Below are 22,088 nucleotides of genomic sequence, written 5' to 3'. Positions count from 1 at the left end.
AAATAACTGAAAGGGTTAGTTCAGATTTGTTGAAGTTGGGTTGTATGTATACTCTCGCGTTCTGAGATGTAAAATCACTGTTTTTGCGAATGGAGTCTGGTGGCTTTGAAGAAAGCTATAAAAACGGTTTCAGTTGACCGTCAGAAAGGGCTGTCTGATGGCGAGGTAAAGCGGCTGTGGACGGGAGCAGCAGAAAAACGTATTTTAGTCCGTATTACCTTGCCATCAGACAGCCCTTTCCGACAGGATATGAAGCCGTTATGTCGTGGTCTTCCAGAATAGACCAGACGCCATTCACAAAAACAGTAATTTTACCTCGCAGAACATGGGAGTTGCTGGTCTATAGCTGCATTGATCGGTTAGTTAGTTAGTGTTATTGTGTGACTTTCGGATCCGAACTAACGTGGCGTCCACAGCGATACATTGCTTAGCTTCCATGCCGGTGCTCTTGTCTGCTTCTCCAAGCTGGCAGTATGCTGACCGCCATCTACATATGTAACGTTAATAAACTGACTATAAGGATGTATGTGTACTGTATACGTAGCAGAGACATCATGCAGAAACCAATGTCAGGTCACGTGGGAAAAAAAGTTTTTAGAAGGGCTTGGGAAAACAGCATTTTGATGCTAAAACATATGTTCTTCGACCAAAATTTGAATGTTGAATACATAAGGAACACCACTGGGAAGCTACAGTATGATATAAAAACCTCAAAATAATGGATCCACCTTTAACGTATTTCACTGTCAAAGTTTTTCGACACAGTTTAAAAGTATAGTGGGATGCAGGAATGAAGACAAAAACCTAAATAAGATGACAAGATAGCAGATCGAAGAGCCTCCCCTCGCCTCCTCCCACCCTCTCCCTCCTCTCCTCCGCCGCGGATGCTGATGCTTGAGTCAAATTGATTACACCACTCCATCTGCATCATGACTGGCCTCCTCCTGTGTTTGCCGCCTCTGCCTACAGCACAGAGTTAGTGTACAATTACATATAGTTTAATATATCTGCCTGAGCACCTTTAAATAAGCATCACAAGTCCACAAGGTGATTTGTCTTCCAGCCCCATTACTCCATTGTACATCTTGATAGCCAGGGATCGCTCCTAGCTATGTTTAAGCATTAAATAGTGTATTATTATTTCACATAAATCAAGCTGAGATGTGAGGGGGGTATTCATAAATTTTGCATTTCTCACAGACAGTATTTTAAAGCCTCTCTCTCTCTCTTTTCTCTCTCCGCCGCTCTGAATTTTGAGACTAAAGCAATTCTGCTGCCTGCACTTGATAGTACATTAAAGATAGGCATATCAGGGAGGTATATTCAAAACAACATGTAATGCAGTTTAGATTAAGTTTGAGTTGCTCCAACACATTCGTCACAGCGCTGTTTCCATAATAAGTACCCCTGCCTTTGCCAGTGATGCATCCGCACACATGCACCATTACCATCAGAGGACATTGTATTGTTATTGTCATGAATAATGGGGGAAAATACTAATAAAAGTCCATTTATCATAATATTTCCCCAGTTAGCCGTGGCTAGTGAATCTCTTATCTGTGCTCGACGATGAAAGGATGAAATTAAATTTAAAGGTGAATGTTTGCCGTCAGCCCTTTCCTTCAAGACGAGCGCCCCTGCACCCCCCCCCCCCCCCCCCCCCCCCCCCCCCCCCCCCCCTTCCTCCCTCCGTGGATATTAGTCTTGTGTTTGTGCAAAACGTCTACTGAGGAAATGACTTCACTCAGGAAACTGGATGTCAGCTTCACACACGGGCAGGAGAGCTGCCAGTGTTTTAGGCAGGCCGACAACACTTTCTTTTCTCGGCTCGCTCCCCAGTTGAGTGTTATGCTACAAAAAGTGACAAAGGAGGAAATTGGACTCGCAGTTGTTTTTGGTTACTCCGAGGACGCCTCGCACGTTTGTTTCTATTTCCCGTTCTATGGCCATGGTTTTCTGATTTGCGCTGATGTACAAGTCAGGGACTATAAGGTGCGAGGTGAAACCCGGAGCTTTTTATTTTTATGTGTCAGCGATGCATTAAACACAGGGAGTTTCTGTGTGCGAGCTTGGTTGAGGATCTGGGGTTTGCGTATAAGGAAAAGCCCCTTATAAGTTTACGTTATCACTAGAAATAATCAAATCAAATATCAGCCATTTGTTCGAAATATGCTTCTCATTTTCACTCAGTTTGACACATGTAATAATGTAAAAAGATAGAGAATATACCTAAGAAAAATGTTTTTTTTCTTTCTTTTTTATAAAAATAAAATAAATAAATATATACCTAATGTACCGAAGAGAAAAAAATAAAAAAGGCCCAGAATTTTTTTAAATACATTATTATGTCAGCATGAGGGAAAATAAAATAAAATAAATAATAATAAAAAATGAATAAATAAATGAATAAATAAATATATACCTGTACAAGAAAAAAATTATAAAAGGTCCAGAAGTTTTTATGTTTTAATAATCATTATTATTTTTATTTTTTATAAATATACTTTATTTTGTCAGTACATATTGCTGATACATTTCCTTTCTGTTATTTAAACATCTTGACACAATTTTTTTTATCTTTCAGCTATAGATAACACAGGGCATACATAAAGAAACAAATAAACAATACAAAACAAAAACAGAAAAAAGCAAAAACAAACCAAACAAGGGAAAAAAAGATAAACAATAAATATGTACCCAATGTACCTAAGAAAAAAATAAAAAAACGGTCCAGAATATGAACCTCATCCATCCCGTTACGTTGAAACAACACGAGTCATAACGTAAATTAGCCATCCCAAATTGTTTAAATAATGCAAAAGTCTCATAAGTTTGACTTTAGTGATTTCACGCTCACATTGCAACAGTACACCACAATTAAACCTAATTTTCACTTTTAAAACATGCTTATCATATCCTGCACATAATAATTATATGACCAGCTGGCCCCGGGGGGGCTTCGGTGTTGCTACAAAGTCAGGAAAGAATCTTGTAAAAGTCATTGCAAATCGCAAATTGACGAGATGCCAGGACAGTAAGTTGAGGATTGGGGGGGTGGGGGATGTGTGTGTGTGTGTATGTGAGAAAAAAATGTCTTTGAACTAGTTTTTGCTTGCAGAAAATATCGCTTCTGGGTTGATATTCTTTCTGAAGTGTTTCATGGCAATGAGAATTAAGAAATAAAGCCAAATGATTCAGTGAAAAGATGGCACACACCCACAGGTATTCTGTTCACATGACATCACCCGGTGTAAAATTGTCATGTTTTTTTTTTGAAAACCTTAAGGTGGGTTCTCTGAGTTTATAAAAATCTATTTGGAAAAGCAACATCACACAAAAATGAAAGTTATGGACAATATCAATCAGCAAATGCACTATCTATGTGAAAACATTTAATTATACTTTATTTATGTGGTGTTAAAATGCTTTAAATGATTCGTTGGTGGTTTTGTGACTCAGATCTTTCGTTGCGAAACACATCAGAGCGACATCAAGGCCCATGAGAACCAGATCTCTATCTGTCTGTCTGTCTCTACCTCTCCCTTCATTCCTTGGAAGTCTCCTGACCTTGACATGTGCAGGCTGGCTGCATGTTTCCCTCTCAGTGCACTCTCACCTCAGCTCATGAACTGGAAACTTTGCTCCTGTCATCCCTCTCTCTCTCCCTCCCTCCCTCCCTCTGCTTCCTTAGCTTACACACACACTGGCAACAATACCTGGGAGGATAAATGCTCAGTTAAATTGAATAAACATAATCCAGACATGCTTCATTCCAGCCCGTCTGTCACGGACAACTCACACGGTGATTCCATCAGCGAAGAAGGCAAAACAAAATGCACAGATTAGATGTCAGCTGAGAGGCCGGTGTTTGGGGATTATTCACAGCTCTCGTGATAAACGTGATTTTAATCAAACGTCAGATAATCTGTGATTTTAGTGAAGCGCTTTCATTGCTTCCTTTGTTATCTTTTGATGGCAGACATTCACACAAGTGTGTCCTCTATTTTTTGTTACACAGTTTATTGATAATTATGTTTTATTAAGGGACACTAGTGGATAAATATAATAACGCGTTAACGCAAATTTGTTTTAACGCCACTAATTTCTTTAACGTATTAACGCACTCGAGGTTGTAGTGGTATCAATTTTCAAGCTAGAGTGAAGGTACTGGTATCATATGAAACTACGAAACCTAAGGAATCCATTGGTACCAACCGTGTCATGCTTTCTTATCGGCAAATCTGGTTAAATAACGCACCAAATGTATGCTAAATTTTGGCAAGGAAAAACTGTCGTGGCCATTTTCAAAGGGGTCCCTTGACCTCTGACCTCAAGATATGTGAATGAAAATGGGTTCTAATGGTACCCACGAGTCTCCCCTTTACAGACTTGCCCACTTTATGATAATCACATGCAGTTTGGGGCAAGTCATAGTCAAGTCAGCACACTGACACACTGACAGCTGTTGTTGCCCGTTGGGCTTGAGTTTGTCATGTTATGATTTGAGCATATTTGTTATGCTAAATGCAGTACCTGTGAGGGTTTCTGGACAATATTTGTCATTGTTTTGTGTTGTTAATTGATTTCCAGTAATAAATATATACATACATTTGCATAAAGCAAGCATATTTGCCCACTCCCATGTTGTTAAGAGTATTAAATACTTGACAAATCTCCCTTTAAGGTACATTTTGAACAGATAAAAAACGTGTGATGGACAATCCTGATTAATCGCGATTAAATATTTGAATCGATTGACAGCCCTAATTTGAACTAATAAATATCACCATGAAACTCGCCCAGTTGATTACTTACATCAAGACAATTATTTTTTTGTATTACAAGTTTTTGAAATTTGATGTTTAAATATGCAAACGTGTCATTATCTAATGCTAACTTTTGGTGAATTTAGGAGAAATTTACAGACGCGATATAGTAGTTAAATAAACGCCTAAATATGTTTTTTGGATGTTTTCTTTTCTCTAGTCTGAAAGAAGACATGTTATGGAAGTAAAATTGCCCAATATCTCTGAATTGACCAGTGCATGAAAAAATGTTTTTGCCTATATAGTTTATAAAAGTGATGCATGGTTTTCCCAGACACAGGTTAGGAATGCTTCCCACCTCCATCTCCCTCTGTGCTCCTTACGCTCCGATGTCCTCTCATGTTCAAACAAAGCTTCTGCTTGTCTATCATGGGTGGGGCAGCATTTCAGTCTTGTGAAGTGAACCTGTCATAAGAAATCTGCATCACTGGGGCTCCGTACAATCACAGATTAATTGTTCTTGGTGCGCCACTTCAAACATCTGCATCACGGGATGAACTTTTTCGGGGCCCGTCCTCACCTTTACACACACCTGCACATGCACACATTCTGCTATCACATTCCTGTGTGGCTATAAAAGCTCACATGCACACACACATTCTTGATCTCATAAATCATCGTAAGCGTTGTCATTTATTTACTTGAAATGTGTACATTTACACATGCAGTTGCACACATACTGTATGCATTTACAGATGCATGAAATGACAGTTTAAATGTGTATTGACAAGTAACACCCCCTCTCTCCCCTCCAACACACACACAAGCATGCGCGACTCCAAACAGACTGCAGTAACACAACATTAAGTGGTTTTCTCTTCTCTGTTATCTCCGGCTTCCTTTTTGCCCTTTGGTTAAACATTCTCTTGGCATGCATGATCTCATTTAACTTTGATTTCCTCTTTTTCCAGGACGACATCCTCGGTGGTTCCAATTTCCAGCCCATTCCCCCAATTTTCAACCCCAATGACAGACAACACACGCTTGAATGGCTGTTCAGCTAAAGAAGGGGAATTGGTAAGTGATGATTTTAAATGCTGTTTAAGATAATAAAAAAAAAGAAGAGTTCGCAGCAGATAAGGATTTGCCCGGGTAGCAGGAAGCTCGGAGATGCTGGTTTCAATGTGCTGTCGCAGTAGCTGCATACCACATGTGTGATTTATGTTATTGAGCTTCAGGAAACGCTGCTGTAGACTGCTGTTAGTTTGACAGAAATGACAAACTGTTTTTACCTCAGTCAGTCATATTAAGATAATTATTTCTTTCAGCCTGTATGTGTTTGATAAAGGGTTTATGTCGGTATTTCACCCAAAAAACAAATAAAAAAAAATCATTATTTGTGTTATTTTTTACAGATGGAAAAGTAATATATTTTTTATTTAAAAAATACTACTTTAAATATGATAAAATATGATATTAAAATATTTGTAAAATACTGTAAAATTAAAAAAAAATGCATTTTGACTTTTATTTTTCATATTTAATATATTTATATTGAATATATATTTTTATATTAAAATTGCCATTATATGATCAGATGGTCTGTGAACTTTTAAAATTATTGTTTTTAATTTTATTATTATAGTATGAAAGGGTTGAGTGTGAACAACTGACTGATTCAATCTGGGACAACATTATAGTTTAGATAGGGCTGTAAATAAATGCAGAAATTAATCATAATTTCCAAGTCATGTTGCAACATTTACTTTAATAAATTAAGGGTTTGCATGTATAATTTTGTTCGCCACGCATTGCTCAAGTTTTGTATTTTTCTATTTGTTGATCAGGAACAGTCTATGCCTCTAAATAACAATTGTAACTATTCCCCTGTGACATTTAACAATATTACAATGTCTAATTTTCTATCAGAAAACAAACTAACTTGCCTTAAATCTAGAAAATTATAATCCAAAATCTTAGTTTCATTATATATAATCTCATGTGTGTTGATGGCGCCCGACACAATCACAATATTTGCTTAATTTGTTCCTGATTAACCTCTCGAGTGTGGAGAATGTGTCCAGCATGAAGGACTTTTTTTCCCGGTTGAAATGAGCAGCTCATTGTCGAGCTTTAAGTGGTTTGTGTAATCCCCTATAACCAATACCATGAAGCCAAAGGATTCTGAAAATCTGTTTTCAGCACATTTTGAGTAGGAGCGAACCTGGGAATTCTCTCTCTCTCTCTCCCTCTCCCCAACTCTGTCATGAAACAGAGCACCCCATTTCCATATCAATCGGATTAGTTCCAAGACCAGGGAAGTAGGAGTAATGTAAGTAACCGTACAAATTTAAATATAGGACATCAAAAACATTGTTCGGCATTCATTTATTTTTGAAGCAGCCCTGGCTCTCCGTGTCTCTCTGTGAAGATGAGATGAAAATGCATCTCTGTGATTTTATTTTCATTTTATTTTGAAAGGTGCCGCAGTATTGAAACGTTTGCAATGTGCACCGTGGCGCCCCGCTGTCTGTTGTGTGCTTAACCTCGTTTGTGAAATGAATATGTCACATCAAGCAACAACAGTTGTTCAAAAATGCAACATCAAAACAATTTCAGGTGGGCAGCATTCACACGAGCTGATTGTTTTTTGAACATTTCTGCAGAAGCGGACCGTTAAATGGTTGAGTCCATGGTTTCCTGTGGTGCTGATGCCAGCTGCCACCGCACATGTTATGGTTTAACATACAATTCATAATGTATCGGTACATATATGTTTTCAAACTTACATGGTGTATAGAAGGAAAATAAAATATGCAAAACTTTCTTTCATTCACATTACAGGTTTCCTTGTTCTTCACTGTTTAAAGGTCTTAGAACAGCAGTACAAATGGTCTTTAAGATAATAAATGATACAGATACAAAGGGAATGGTTGTTTAAATGTCTCAAGAAGGAAGGTGATTGATCACAGATTTACCTTTTAGAGTAAACTCAGACTGTGAAAACTCCAACTGTGATGTTTCTAATTTTCTTACATCATTTAAACTCTTCATGATCTTTTGGGATTTGTTGGAATAAATTCTACAAACGTAAGAGCCCTGGAAACAATAGGACCGAATTAGAGGTGCAACGATTAATTGATAAGTTGTCAATTATTAAATTAATCGGCAACTATTTTTATAATTGATATACTCGTTTTGAGTCATTTTTTTAAGAAAAAAAAAATCTAATTCTCTGAATCCAGCTTCTTAAATGTGAATATTTTCTGGTTTCTGTACTCCTCTATGACAGTAAACTGAATATCTTTAAGTTGTGGACAAAACAAGACATTTGAGGACGTCATCTCGGGTTTTGGGAAACACTGATCGACGTTTTTCACCATTTTCTGACATTTAATAGACCAAACAACTAATCGATTAATCGAGAAAATAATCAGCAAATTAATGAACAATAAAAATAATTGTTAGTTGCAGCCCTAGACCGAATATTGGAAACATCATTATTATTTCATATGAAATATTGTGTATCTTATATTTTGAAAAACTCTGGTGAAATGAGGAGGAACAACTAAGATTTGCAAATTGTCAAATTACCTGTTTTCCACAATAAAATATTAGAGTTAGTATTAAGAAGTAGGGAACATCTGTTTAGAAAGTTTATTCTGAACAGTGAGGTCCGTGTATGTCTGTATGTATTTACGTATGTGTGTGTGTGTGCGTGAGTCCCGAAGAGATTATTCAGCAGTCTGTGACTTGCTGACTGCTCTGACCAGCCGGTAGCTCGCTGTCCGGATGAGGAGACGGATAGATGGATGCCTGCCTGTGCTTCCTCAGCCCTTTATGACTTCGCCCGTCTGTCTGTAATTGAAAAACTAGCTCGGCTGTGTTGTCTTGGGATTTGTCCCTTTTATAATGCAGCTTCAAAACAGGAAAACCAATAGTGGGAATAGACCCCCGAATGTAATTAATTTCGTGGGGGGCGGGGGGTGAAGTGGGGTGAAGGGGCTGGGTGGGGGGGACGACTATTATTGCAGGAGGAAGAATTCTAATCAGTTGCAGATTCCTTCCTGTTTGGTTAGCGTGACCGTGGCCAATTACCAGTGAACTCTGTGTTACAGTTTCACTTCCTGTGCTACCCAAAGAATGGGCCGAGGCCGGCGCTGCACAGAGCCGGGCAGGATGGAGGGAGAGAGAAGCAATAGAGGGAAAGAAAGACAAAACAAGACACGTGGAGATGAGACTGTAGGAGAGTAAACAGAGCGGAGGAAGGAGAAGGGAAAAAAGGGGAGAGGGGAAATCTCCAGCCAGATCTAAGGTGCACAGACATGAAGGCACATACGTCCTTTATCCACCTAATATAGAACATGACATGTGGTTTACGAAGGAAATGAAAGGATTTTGGACCTGTCTTCTCTCGCTGCTCTCAGGTAAAGCCCGAAACTGCAGAGCAACAAACTCAAATGCAATAACGCATAACTCAATCATTGCAGCGATGTTATCCAAAGACACAATTTGGCATCGCTGTTTTCCCCCTAAATCGAATTAAACCGCTGGACTAAACAACTGAATGACAATCGCTAAGGCATACCTGAATTTGCATAAAGTCTCCTTTTCTTTTTTTTTTTTCTTTCAGCGCATAGAAGTAACTCAATATGCCATGGTACTTCCTGGGAAATTCTCCATGCTTATTACGCTAGATACTGCTTTTGCTAAAGGCTCTCCAAAGCCAGCAGTTTACACCACATTGCAACAACATGTTTCGAAACGTCAATCACGCTCTTTTCTCAGGTCTTATGGTCTTACATCAGAAAGAAATCTGCAAAAACACGAGATATAATAAGACAAACGCCACGGAGATTTCCATTGACAATCAATTACAACCTGCCAAAATGGTTCCCTTTGGCTCCTCAATTCTCTCCTTTCTCACTTTTTTCTTTTTTTTTGCTCCTCCAGAGGGGTCTATTCCCATAGTTTCCCCCCTGTAATAGTTTTTTGGCATATTACTCTGCACGATCCACCCCAGAGGTCTCCCATAATTCACTTTTGATATCATTGTTTAGTTGTAGAATTAGAGGAGGGGTGCACACTGGGAACAGGCAGTCAGGGTTGGCATTGGGACATTAATTCAATCATTGTAGTGCGACGCGATAGGCGCCATCATTGCAGCCATGAAACATGTCGTTTTGGGAAGATGCATTACTGGGATATTAATTGAATATACAGTATATTGATTAGGGCTATCAATAGATTAAGATATTTAATCGCGATTAATCGCAAATTAATCGTACATTTTTTATCTGTTCAAATGTACCTTAAAGGGAGATTTTTAGTAGTATATACGTATTTAATACTCTTATCGACATGGGAGTGGGCAAATATGCTTGCTTTATACAAACTTATGTATATATTTATTATTGGAAATCAATTAACAACACAAAACAATTACAAATATTGTCCAGAAACCCTCACAGGTACTGCATTTAGCATAAAACAATATGCTTAAATCATAACATGGCAAACTGCAGCCCAACAGGCAACAACAGCTGTCAGTGTATCAGTGTGCTGACTTGACTATGACTTGCCCCAAACTGCATGTGATTATCACAAAGTGGGCATGTCTGTAAAGGGGAGACTCGTGGGTACCCATACAACCCATTTACATTCATATATCTTGAGGTCAGAGGTCAAGGGACCCCTTTGAAAATGGCCATGACAGTTTTTTTCTCACCAAAATTTTGCGTATGTTTAGAGCGTTATTTATCCTCCTTTGCAAACAAGCTAGTATGACATGGTTGGTACCAATGGATTCCTTAGATTTTTTTCTAGTTTCATATGATGCCAGTATCCTGTATCTTAAATTGTGTATTCTTGAAATTAGATAAATTTGCACTAACATGTTATTATCGCTTTAACTTTGACAGCCCTAGTATTGTTTGCATTTTGCTGCCTGTGCTTAAAAATGTAATTATTTACTTATTTTCTGGTTGTATACTGTGTTTTTTTAGCTTAAAATATATGTTTTTATTATAAAGAACACATTTTTGATGCTACAATGTCCAGAGCGATGACACTGTTGATAGATGCAATAAATACTTGATAGTGATAAAAACATATAAATACTGGAAGTGATAAGAACAAATTCCTTTTCTCTGATATAAAAATCTGTATTTTTTTATTACCAAACACATGACATGACATTTATTACCATTTTCCACCAGCGCAGTTGAAAACATCTCAAGGGGACCTAATACAGTAGCAGTTACAAGTGGAATAAACTGCTTAGAAGATGTTCGAGGGATGACGCCCATCACTGGCAATATGAATGTGAATTCCCTGGGAAGCTTGTTTTTACACACACACACACACACACACGCACGCACACACACACATGAGAAATGGGCGAAGAGCCACACTATTCAGTGTGAACTGGAGGGTCCAAGTCGCTAAACTAATCCTAGTACCACAGGATCCCCGTCTTTTTTGCTGCAGCTGCCTGGAATCATCTCACAAACACAAGGTATTCCTGGAAGAATTGATTCTGTTAGATAGTGCATTGATCACACACATCGCCTGCAGACAGAAGATGGCTTTACAAGCAATAAGACGGGAGACAATTATATTATTTTAGTGAAATAAGACAGAGTACAAGCAGCGAGTGCCAATAGCCCAGGCGGGGGGGAGGGGGAGGGTAGATGGCCCCCTCTGCGGCTGCCGCGGTGTGTTTGTGCTCCATCCTCAAGTGGCACGGTAATCCACTAAACTTTCCTCCGCCCGCTCCTCTCAATGCAATCAGGATGCGAAGGCTCACCAGTGATTGCGTTCATTTGTAAAAGCATCCAAGCCAAAATTGAACCCCAAGGCTGATAAACTATAAAGATGCTGATCAGATCGCGGGCTAAGGAGTCCACACTTGAGGGCACGAGGTGTCAGGGCTGGAGCCAAAAGAGCAATGACTCTGTATACCTCACCTCGGAGCCAGGCGGCCGCCCCGGAATACAAACAAGAGGGGAGAAAACACATAAAAGCGACAACAAACTGCAGCTGGATTTTTCATCCCCCAGCATCTTTCAGGAGGAGGGAAGGCATTATCTGTTCAGCAGATTAGCCGTTTTTCAGATTTTCTTTTTTTCCTCCTTCTTTTTATCGACTCGATTGGTAAATTCGGCGCATTTGTTATTTGAGCTTTAGCAAATGCGTCGGTGTGAATTTCATAATGCATCTCAAGAAAAGTAGGAGCCCAAAAGAGATACTGTTCAGGGGCAGACATATGTTTTCAACCTCGCTAACAGAATATTATATTTATCAGAATGAAAACAATACGTAACTCCGCCAAGTCCAATCCCTTTTGTTTTTATTGCACGCCAAGCCACAGCACTTTACGAGTTACAGCAACTTTTTTTTTCATCTGCTTTACAGTTATTTCTCACAGCTATTGCGCTGTCTGGCGCTAAATGAACAGTGTCATTACTTTAAACACACATATCTGCCTCTGCTAAAGCACAAAGATTGAGGACAGACAGAGAAAGAAAGGGAGGATCTGAGGATGTTTTTTCCTCTCCATCCTCGTGGCCCCAGTGCGTTAAATGTCAAAGAGCAGTCAGCGGGAGAGACTGATTCCAGGAGGCGATGTGAATGGGACGATTGAAGACCCGCTTTGATTGACAGCTCTTCCTCTCTCGCTCTGCCCCGAGGGTGATTGACAATGTGGTTCATCTCACATTTTGTGACTGAGCTAATCCAGTAAATTCCTACCAGACGCAGCACAACTCAGCAGAGACCTGCCGCTCCTTTCCCAGGTGGAGTTTTTATTTTATCTCTTCCACCCCAAAATAAATATGTTTTTCCATCTGTGGCACTGAAAACAAACCGAGGTGGGGGGGGGGACTATAATTAAGTGTAAGCACATAATTAAGCGAGTTTAGAAAAGTGCTAGTTTTCGATGAATTAAAATGTAGACTAATTACATGTGGGAATTAGCCTGCTGTTGTGCTAGTGATTAATATTGTCATAGGTTACTGTCTCAATATGCCGCCAGTTGGAAATGGGATCACCTTACTGGAACGATTGATCTCTTGCCAAGTTCAATAATTAATTGACTCAACGATCACTGACACGCAGCTATCTCACACGCCGTCTCGCATGCCCACAAGGTGCGCCGCTCGTCCTCTCGACCTTGCACCTGTATTTTGATGTGTGCAGAAAGCACTTCCGCTGAACTGCAGCTGGCTTTTCAAAGAGGACCGGAGACACAAGAGCAAAAAAATAAGAGACAAAATTAACTCACAAGACCCCCGTTTCAGGGCGTGTAACCACGATCACAGTAATGGCCGAGAGTTACAGCCGTGACCCACATTACAGCAGACGCCCAATGAGAAGTGGAACGTGAGGAACGTTTGACGCTTTCATTAATCATCATTCCTAAATGATCACTCTGTGAGGGTATGCATTTAAGCGTGATTAATTGCAGCGCGAGCCTAATCAAGCAATGAATTACCTGCCTAACCTTTTTGCAGGAGGTTGATGTTAACCTCAAGTCAAAGCAGGGGAACCCAGTGTGGTTAACTGTGTCAAGGAAAATTAACAAGAGACAATAATGACGATCAGTTAAAGGGCCCATGTTTTTTTTTTTTTTAAAGTGGACAACCATTGTAATTAGGCAATGTATCCTCATACAACGGTTTGTATGATACCTTATGAAAAGTTATTCCTCATTTTTATGGCGTTTTTTTTACAAATGTCCAGCAACACGTTCCCTGTGTCAATCTCCGCCCCAGTTTTTTCAAAATAAGCTTCTGTATTCACAGGAAACCACTTGGTTAGGTTTAGACAACAAAACTACTTAAACCAAGTTCAAAGTGGTCAGATTGCTGTACTGTTCACACTACACAACTTGCGGTCTTGTAATCGGGCGTCTTGAAGTCGTTGTGGTTTTCACACTACATGACTGACCGGCGACAGGAGGTCACACACTACAAGATGTTTCAGCGGGAGGAATCCCCGATGAAATCTCCAAACTTGTGTTAACAAAATAGCCTGTTTCCACTAGTTTCCGCACTTTTTTTACAATTTATTCCTCTAGGTGCAACAAAAACTTTGCACCGTGTTGCAAATGCAACACATACAGTAAGTCTTATTGTTACAGGCGACCCCTCCTCCGACAGGTTTCCCCTCAACCTGTGTCTCGTGCTCTCATTGGCTGTAGCTCGTGGCCGGAGTCCCCGACAGGTTCCAGAAATTTAGCATGCAAGATATCTGGAATGCGTCTTTGAGCAGTTCACACATAACGCTCAGAGCCAACACCGATTTGACTCTGAGCTTGGGCTTTTGTCAGGGACCTCCAAAAACTGTCAGGGAGCAGAAAATCAGCGCTAAAATCGTGTAGTGTGAACTAGGCCTTAGTTAGGTTTAGGCAACAAAACTATTTAGTTATGTTTAGAGATTAGGTTAAGAGATTGTTATCTGGGTTAAAATAACACCGGAAGTGGCGTAACCTAAGTTCGTAAGTCACGTGACAAATAAATCTACGGTGACTTCTGGTTTTCACACCGGTCTCCTGGGCGGAAGTCCAGAGTTTTATGACCTACTCATCGACCTCGACCTCCTCCCTACACGGCGTTCTTAATACTTCCTGGTTCATGATTGTGTAGATTACATGCAAATTGATTTTGTGGGATATATACGAATTACAGTGCATTACTTTTCATAGGTATAGCTACGAACTGTGTATGAGAACAGCCTGAATTAGGTAACCTAAGACCTCAAAACAAGTAACAACTACTTGAAAGAAATACATATTGATAGATTTCCTCCCCAATAGATGAGGCCAAATGTAGTGGGGAATACTTTACACACCCCACTGCTCGCAACAAACCTCAATATTTGTCAGCGTTTGAAGATACATGTTTGGAATATATTAAACACAATCCAGGCTTTGCTTCTTGAATGCACATGCTGTTTTCATAACTTGTAAGAAAATTCCTTGACTTATGAAACCCTTTCAAACCAGCTAGATAAACTCTAAAATGCACTTCAGATAAGCTGTAAAAAAAACTATATTATTTGCTGCTGCTGTGTTTCATAAACAAACTTTTTTCTCTTGAATGATTAAGTGCAGCGGTGTCATTTATAATTCTCTACTTTCACGCAGTTAGCTGCTGTATTCTGTCTAAGCAGGAGCCCAGAAGACAATACCTCAGTGTGTGCAGATCAGGTGTTTACCCTATAAGCATGATGAAAGCCTCGCCAACCAGTTGTGACAATGGCAAAGTGAGATAATAGCCCACCGAGATGATTCGAGAATGACTCGTACACGCATCAAGCTTGCATGGGGCATTGCACACTCTAAATGGTATGCGTTTGAAGTCGGAGCAACCGAGGGGCGTGGTAGACTGTGTCTGGTCCACCTCACTGTGCTGCGTTATTGGGTCGCTGTGATGCATTGTGTCTTCATTTTATATTCATGACATTCAAACACACAAAAAATGTGACTGGATCCTTGAAAAGAGAATAAATATTGCTTTACCCCCGTCATTTGACTTCAGAGCCAACACTCATTAGAGGCAAATATTTTGTTCCCACACACAAATGAGCATAATCGCACGATTTTATGCACAATTCAAATTCAAATCATTCCTTCTTGACACAGCCAATACATCTGTCATGCGGCTCCTCGTTTTTTTTTTTGTTGAATAATTAAAAAAAGAAATAGAGAAACATACTAATGAGAGAACCTTACTTGAGGGCTTTGCCGCTCCACTGACTATCATATTAATGTATTCCTGTGTGAATTAAACGCATCATCAAACACCTAAGTTCCCTCCATATTTTCCTCTGAAGACGAGGGCCGGACACCGGTGTCTACCTTGCCCTCTGCAAAAATGAAGGGCATTCTTTATTATAGCACCTCTTGTGATTACTTGTTAATAGCCATGCACTAAAGGTTCCCCCCCCCTCTAAATTGACGAAAAACACTGAGAATTTAGCTTTTTATGAGAATGACATTGTTTCGGTCAATGATTAAGTCATTAAGATATGTTAAGTTGAATTTAAAGTGATATGTAGATTTATTGCACCTTACTGTTTTTTTTTTTTTTTTCTGGTATTTAGCTCTGCAAATGTTTCGTATTTGTAAATGACGTCTGTACATATGTTTTTTTTTTATTAAAAAGACAAAGTTGGTAGGTAGATTGTCTTGTGAACACCAGCCGTCAACAGTAGGATTTCACCTCCTTCTGCCTGAAGCTCAGTGTAATCTGTGCCTGACCTTTCTCCACCTCCTTAAACCTCTCCTCCCTCCTTCCACCTATCCGTTCATCCCCCCGTCTTCCCCCTCTACTCGCCGCAGATTGACACTCATCACAGCTCCTTTCTCTCGGCGGCTGACAGCTTGAATCGGCTCATTAGGGCAAATTGGGAACGGGAGACTAAACTGAGCATGCAGAGTTATTTTAGAGGCCGCTTTGTGACAGAGCAAACATGCCGGCTCATGCTCCATATAATAGCTTGTCCCGGGGTTGAAGAAATATGTTAGATTTAATTATCATAATAGACCATTAGTGCTTAAATGGGTGAGGTCTTGCAGAGTGTGCCACAAAAGAGTTTAGAGATAAGTTTATGTTTTTTTTTTAATAATTTGGAATATGTAACAAGAAGGAAGAGCGGGCGCTAAACAAAAGGCGCAGAAAGCAACAAAGCGTGCAGTTGAGGTGGCACTGAAATGTTAGTTTGAATATTTTGAATAGATTCGCCCATAGCTGTTAGAGAGCAAAGCAAGGCAACGTGTGATTGATCACGTCCCACAGGGGCGACAGCCAGCACGCCATTTATACACAACAAACGGCGCTGGCTACACTAAACTAAGCTCACACAACCTATGCAGATTGCACAGTCTTTCATTTTCACATGTGCATGCTAAACCTGGCTGATAAACGATTTGCCTAGCAGCACTTCCGTCCATATTTTATCACGGCAGACAATGCTCGGTGGCGTTGCCAGACTTGGTGTGTATCCAGTATTCAGGCAAAAAAAAAAAGCTTCTCCTCAACCCCTCAACAGCTTGGCTCCCGTAATTAACTTCCACAGGACTGATGGGGGCCTCAGTCAGAGGCTACAGGAATAGAATAGAAGTATAAAAGAGCTTGAAGAAGACATGTTAAAAAGCAAAAGAACACACAGTTAACATGCTGCACAGACAAAGATTATGTTTGACAGCGAGAGGTCTTGGGTCAGTCATGCTTGAAACTTATTCATTGTTGCGCAGATAGCCTCCGTCGTACAGCGAGCTCCTGTTGAGGGCAGAAATGGCTGAAAGGATTAAATGATGTTTGTACTTAAAGCTCTGCAGTTGCTAAACACGCCGAAAACCTTTAAGCCGTGGCACGGCGGCAACATTTTAATTCTGCCAGTATTCTGAATATAGCAATTTTGCCAACAAATATGAGCAGGGTAGAATGTTGACTGTTTTATCCAGAGGCAATAGTGTCTGGTAAATCTGGAGCTCCATTCTCACTTTTTTTTATAAACTCAACTCTTTTTTTTTTTTTTTTTAAGAAGAGGGCTCCCAAATTTTGAAAGTGTCAAATGAAGTAAACAAATATTCGTGTCGCAGCCCAAAATACCTTGTTTTCAGATGGAGTTTTTTTTTTATATTACAGGTTTCGTTTATAGCTTAAAACACAATATAAGTAATCATTTAATTTACATGTTGCCATGCTTTTACAGCAAACACAACATACTGCATCATTTCATTCATCATGTCAGTCATTTAAATGGCTCAAACGTTTTTACTGACATAAAACACAATGTAAAAAATGTAAGGCTGTCAATCGATTAAAATATTTAATCGCGATTAATCGCAAATTAATCACACATTTTTTATCAATGAAAATGTACCTTAAAGGGAGATTTGTCAAGTATTTACTAGTATTTAATACTCGTATCAACATGGGAGTGGGCAAATATGCTTACTTTATGCAAATGTATGTATATATTTATTACTCTAAATCAATTAACAACACAAAACAATGACAAATATTATCCAGAAACCCTCACAGGTACTGCATTTAGCATAAAAAATATGCTCAAATCATAACATGGCAAACTCAAGCCCAACAGGCAACAACAGCCGTCAGTGTGTCATGTGATTATCATAAAGTGGGCATGTCTGTAAAGGGGAGACTGGTGGGTACCCATAGAACCCATTTTCATTCACAAATCTTTCAGGTCAGAGGTCAAGGGACCCCTTTGAAAATGGCCATGCCAGTTTTACCTCGCAAAAATTGAGCACAAGTTTGGAACGTTATTTAACCTCATTCGTGACAAGCTAGTATGACATAGTTGGTACCATTGGATTCCTTAGGTTTGTCTAGTTTCATGGGATCTTCACTCTAGCTTTAAAACTGAGCCCGCTACCATCTCTTAGTGGCGTTAAAACAAATTTGCATTATTATTGCGTTAACTGTTAAAAAAAAGGTGTAACAAGTGGACAAAAAAAATCACAGTTTGTGTACACACACTCATGCACACATTCACACACATTGATATGCAGTTGACTGACCTGTTCTTTGTTTGCACACACACACTCTTGAACACACATATATGCATACACAGACATCAGAGCAGCCTCTGCTCTTCCTCAGTCTAACCTTAACCAGACAGATCATCTTCTGGAGGCCCCGGGTGACTCCTCCGCTCCCTCTGATTGGACGGATCCTGCGTGTGCTTTTCGTTAAAAAGGGATCATTAATAGCTCGCGTACGACCTCTGACCATCCCTTTAAATCATTAGCCGGCCAACTGATGGTTTCTATTTACCGTCCCCATAGGAGATCGGATAGAGGAGAGGAGGATTTGATATTATGAGGATGTTGTGACACTAGAGATGATGTGTCGTATTTAGTTAGTTCCTGCACTCTTTAAAGTGAAACAGAGGAAAAATAAAAGCATGGTATTTTAACTATGACTCATCACTTCCATGATTCTTGATAAGACAACACTTAATGAGTCAAATATATAAAAATAAACACACTTAATGCATTGATGAACTTTAAGATGAAGCAGATATTATGTTATTTATTTGGCAATAAGAACCATATGAAATGTCAGAAGGTGTTTTGGTTCCACATATATATAAAATAATAAAATAAATTAATTAAATCAATATTTTTTGACAGTTTTTTTGAAATGCACGGTGAGGAAAATTAGAAATAAAGTGAAATAATAAGTAAAAGTTAAAGTCTGCACACAGGCCTGCTTGCATACAAGTGTCAGTGTGTCCATCCACATGTGTACCCATTTGTGTGTATGTGTGTATAATGAGATAGGAGGGTAGCTCCCATTCAGTAACCTATCACTTAAATCTGGCCGCCGGGCACAAAGTCCATTTGTCACGTCACGCTTTTGTTATCGCACTGCTCTTCAGAGAAAACAAACAACAAAAGCGCACAAAAGACCTCTGCAGAAAAAGCGCTGCCTCATCCAATGAGAGGTTTGCATGAGATATGATGGCGAGAGGAGGAGAGTTGTGGCTCTGCAGAGGAGCAAGAAGAGGAGGAGGAGGAGGAGGAGGGAGATGTGTGATTAAATGCGTGCGAGTGTCACTGGGTGTACGGCATGTGTTTGTGTGTATACGTGCATTCGGGCGTGTGTGGAGGTGTGTATGGGAGGTGTGTTAGGAAGACACCCGGAGCCTTGCCGTACTGTCCCGTGCCTAAATCATGTGTACAAGCTGTTTCCAATAAACTGTTAAATTTGATAAAGAGGTCTGGTATTATATTACAAAGCCCACGGGGCACTCGGACCGCTGCTATCATGAATACATTTTGCCTGATAATAATGCTGCGACTTCAATCGCTGCCACAGGAAAAACTGCTGCCCTCCTGGAAATCAAGTTGCGAAGGCAGGGTGACACCTGTATAAATGGACAGGTGATGAGATTATAATATATTTATGCTTTCTGGGTCAGCGTTAAGGGACTTCTACAAGTGAGCGCGAGTAACACGAGGGACTGGAGGGCGCGGGTGGGAGCGCCACGGGGGGCAAATCCTCTCACCTCATAGAGAGAGAAGGCCTTTTATTCATGAGGGAAAAGCTGCAGAGATATACAGTCGCATTTGGTTATAAGTCATTGTAGGTACAGTGGGTACAATGCATGATACCCAAGATCATTTCCAGTTGTTATAGAGGATTTATAGTTCAGGGGATCCTTGTTTTTTGGAGAAGAATGAAATGAATCAATGGATGTAAACAAATTGATGGAGTTACTGAATGTACATGAAGAAGATGCACATACTAAAAATCACAAACGCACTCCTGGGTCAACATTAATTCTTACTGATTGTTAATAATACGTTTATCCCTTGCAGTTTTGAATGTTATATGCATTGTGTATAACTAACAATAGATTTATGCCAGTGTTATGGTAAAACTTGAGCTTGGGTAACTAACACTGGGTCAAAATAAACATATTTTAGTTCAACTATTGCAGTGCCCGTCCGGAACGGGCCGATAGCTCGGCCCCCAGAAGTGCTGCTTACAGCGTTATCGAGAACCGCAATATGGCTGCTTGTACCCGCCAAGAGTGAAGTTGATTGGATAGACGGTTCACAGATATGGGAAAAGCAGTCATACATATATACACAGACACCTATTGGCCAAATGGCACCGAATTTGTCACTCAGACATCATATCTACACATATCCACCAAATGTGATTGCAATAGCACAAAGAGTTCAGGAGATATGACATTTTTTTGTAATATAAGCTCTGCCCAAAGCATTTGAGCTAACTTTGAGGGCCAGCTATAGCAAAACTGTATGGAACATCAACAATCCAAAACAGTACTATTTCCGGCTTGGTCCAGAGATGCTCTGTACCAAATTTGGTGCCAATTGCTCAAAATGTGTAGGAGGAGTAGCAAAAAAATCTGATTTGGACATAATTTTAAATGGCAGAAAATCAGTCTAAATGCAAATGGACGTGGCTTATATAGATAGATTCATCTGGACCCACAAAACCCAGGGACAATTTTGTTTCTGAGACTTAAGGTTCAAAAGGTACAGGGCAAAATGTAAAGTTCGTTGTTAAAGTGCCATCATCTGGCCAAATTGCACCACATTCAGCACGGCACTCCCTTGGGTCCTGAGCAATACACCCGCCAAGTGTGAAGTAGATCAGATGAGGGGTTCTTGAGATATGCGAAGGACACACAGACAGACAGACATTCCTTGCTGTATAGTTAGATATAAATAAAGGTAAATAACCCAACAGTAATAACAAAAAAATAACACTAAAATTGGTTCAAAACATGCCATAATATTGGGTAAAGTTAACCCAGTATTTGCAAACTGGGACTCAAACTGGGTCAATTTTGTGTTTTTTAGTATCTAACATCGATATATTAAATGAAATGATTGAAGAGAAATATACAAGATCAAAACCTCTCAAAACCTTTACACAGTCGGGGGGAAAACATGCACACACAGACACCAAAACAAGAAAAAAATATTCCTGCTATCCCAGGATATAAGAATTCATTACTGTGTTAGCAGCAGTGTTACTTGGTATTCCTGGCTGCACCGGTCTGTCCCATATCTCTGGTCTCCATACAGTATCTAGGTAGCTAAGAAGGTAGGCAGGTGATGAATGTTCAGTAATTGTAAGAGTTCAGTGGTAAAAAGATTCAAATCCATGACAGTGAGGAATGGAAGAGAGCCCCGGGGGAAATTTCAGGCTGTGAGGAAGTGCATCCAACCTGTCTAAATAACAGATCACACCTCAACTTGGTCACTTGCTCAGAACGTGCTCTCTGATATTAGAAATGTGCCTTTATTGCAAATGAGTTTCTCTGGGCGATCTGGTGCAGCGGCTTGTTTGTGTTATGCAAGTATAAAGTAGTATCAAAGCTGATGCACACAACAAATCATGTACGACTTTTAGTAGGATTTAAGTTTCAGCAAGTAAATTGTGAAAGATTATAATTGAGAAGACATAAAACATGGGGAGAGCTCTCTACAGTACTCCTGCTGCCGCTTTGAAGGGTTTGAGGTTTGCTCAGTGTGCACTATTTGCATAATTATGAGATGTTGAAGGGCTGTTGTGTGTTTGCATGGGTGCATCCATGTCTCTGCATGCATACAGTATACGAGAGTGAGTTTGTGTGTGCACCATGCACATACATCTATTTGTGTTTGTGTCTTGTTGCATGTATAACTTATGTACAGTAAGGAATGCATGAAATGTGTCTTGAAGAAACAGTGTGTAACAGAACTATCATGTCATTAATGTATAATCACCTGAAACTAAGAATCGTTTCAATCGTGATTTT

The 22,088-nt window shown here is 39.7% G+C and overlaps 1 long non-coding RNA gene across 3 annotated transcripts in view; it reads left to right on the top strand.

Moving 5' to 3' along the window:
• The window catches only part of LOC119480883, a 142,452-nt gene that overhangs the window by 10,223 nt on the left and 110,141 nt on the right, over positions 1-22,088 (top strand). For all 3 annotated transcript variants that reach the window (XR_005205022.1, XR_005205021.1, XR_005205023.1), the window contains exon 2: positions 5,738-5,843. This is a non-coding gene — a long non-coding RNA (uncharacterized LOC119480883). The remainder of the gene's footprint in view (positions 1-5,737; positions 5,844-22,088) is intronic.

Source organism: Sebastes umbrosus, chromosome 21 (assembly GCF_015220745.1).
Source record: "Sebastes umbrosus isolate fSebUmb1 chromosome 21, fSebUmb1.pri, whole genome shotgun sequence".
Taxonomy (NCBI): domain Eukaryota; kingdom Metazoa; phylum Chordata; class Actinopteri; order Perciformes; family Sebastidae; genus Sebastes; species Sebastes umbrosus.
Note: the sequence above shows the minus strand (reverse complement) of the source record. Positions and strands in the feature narration are given on the sequence as shown.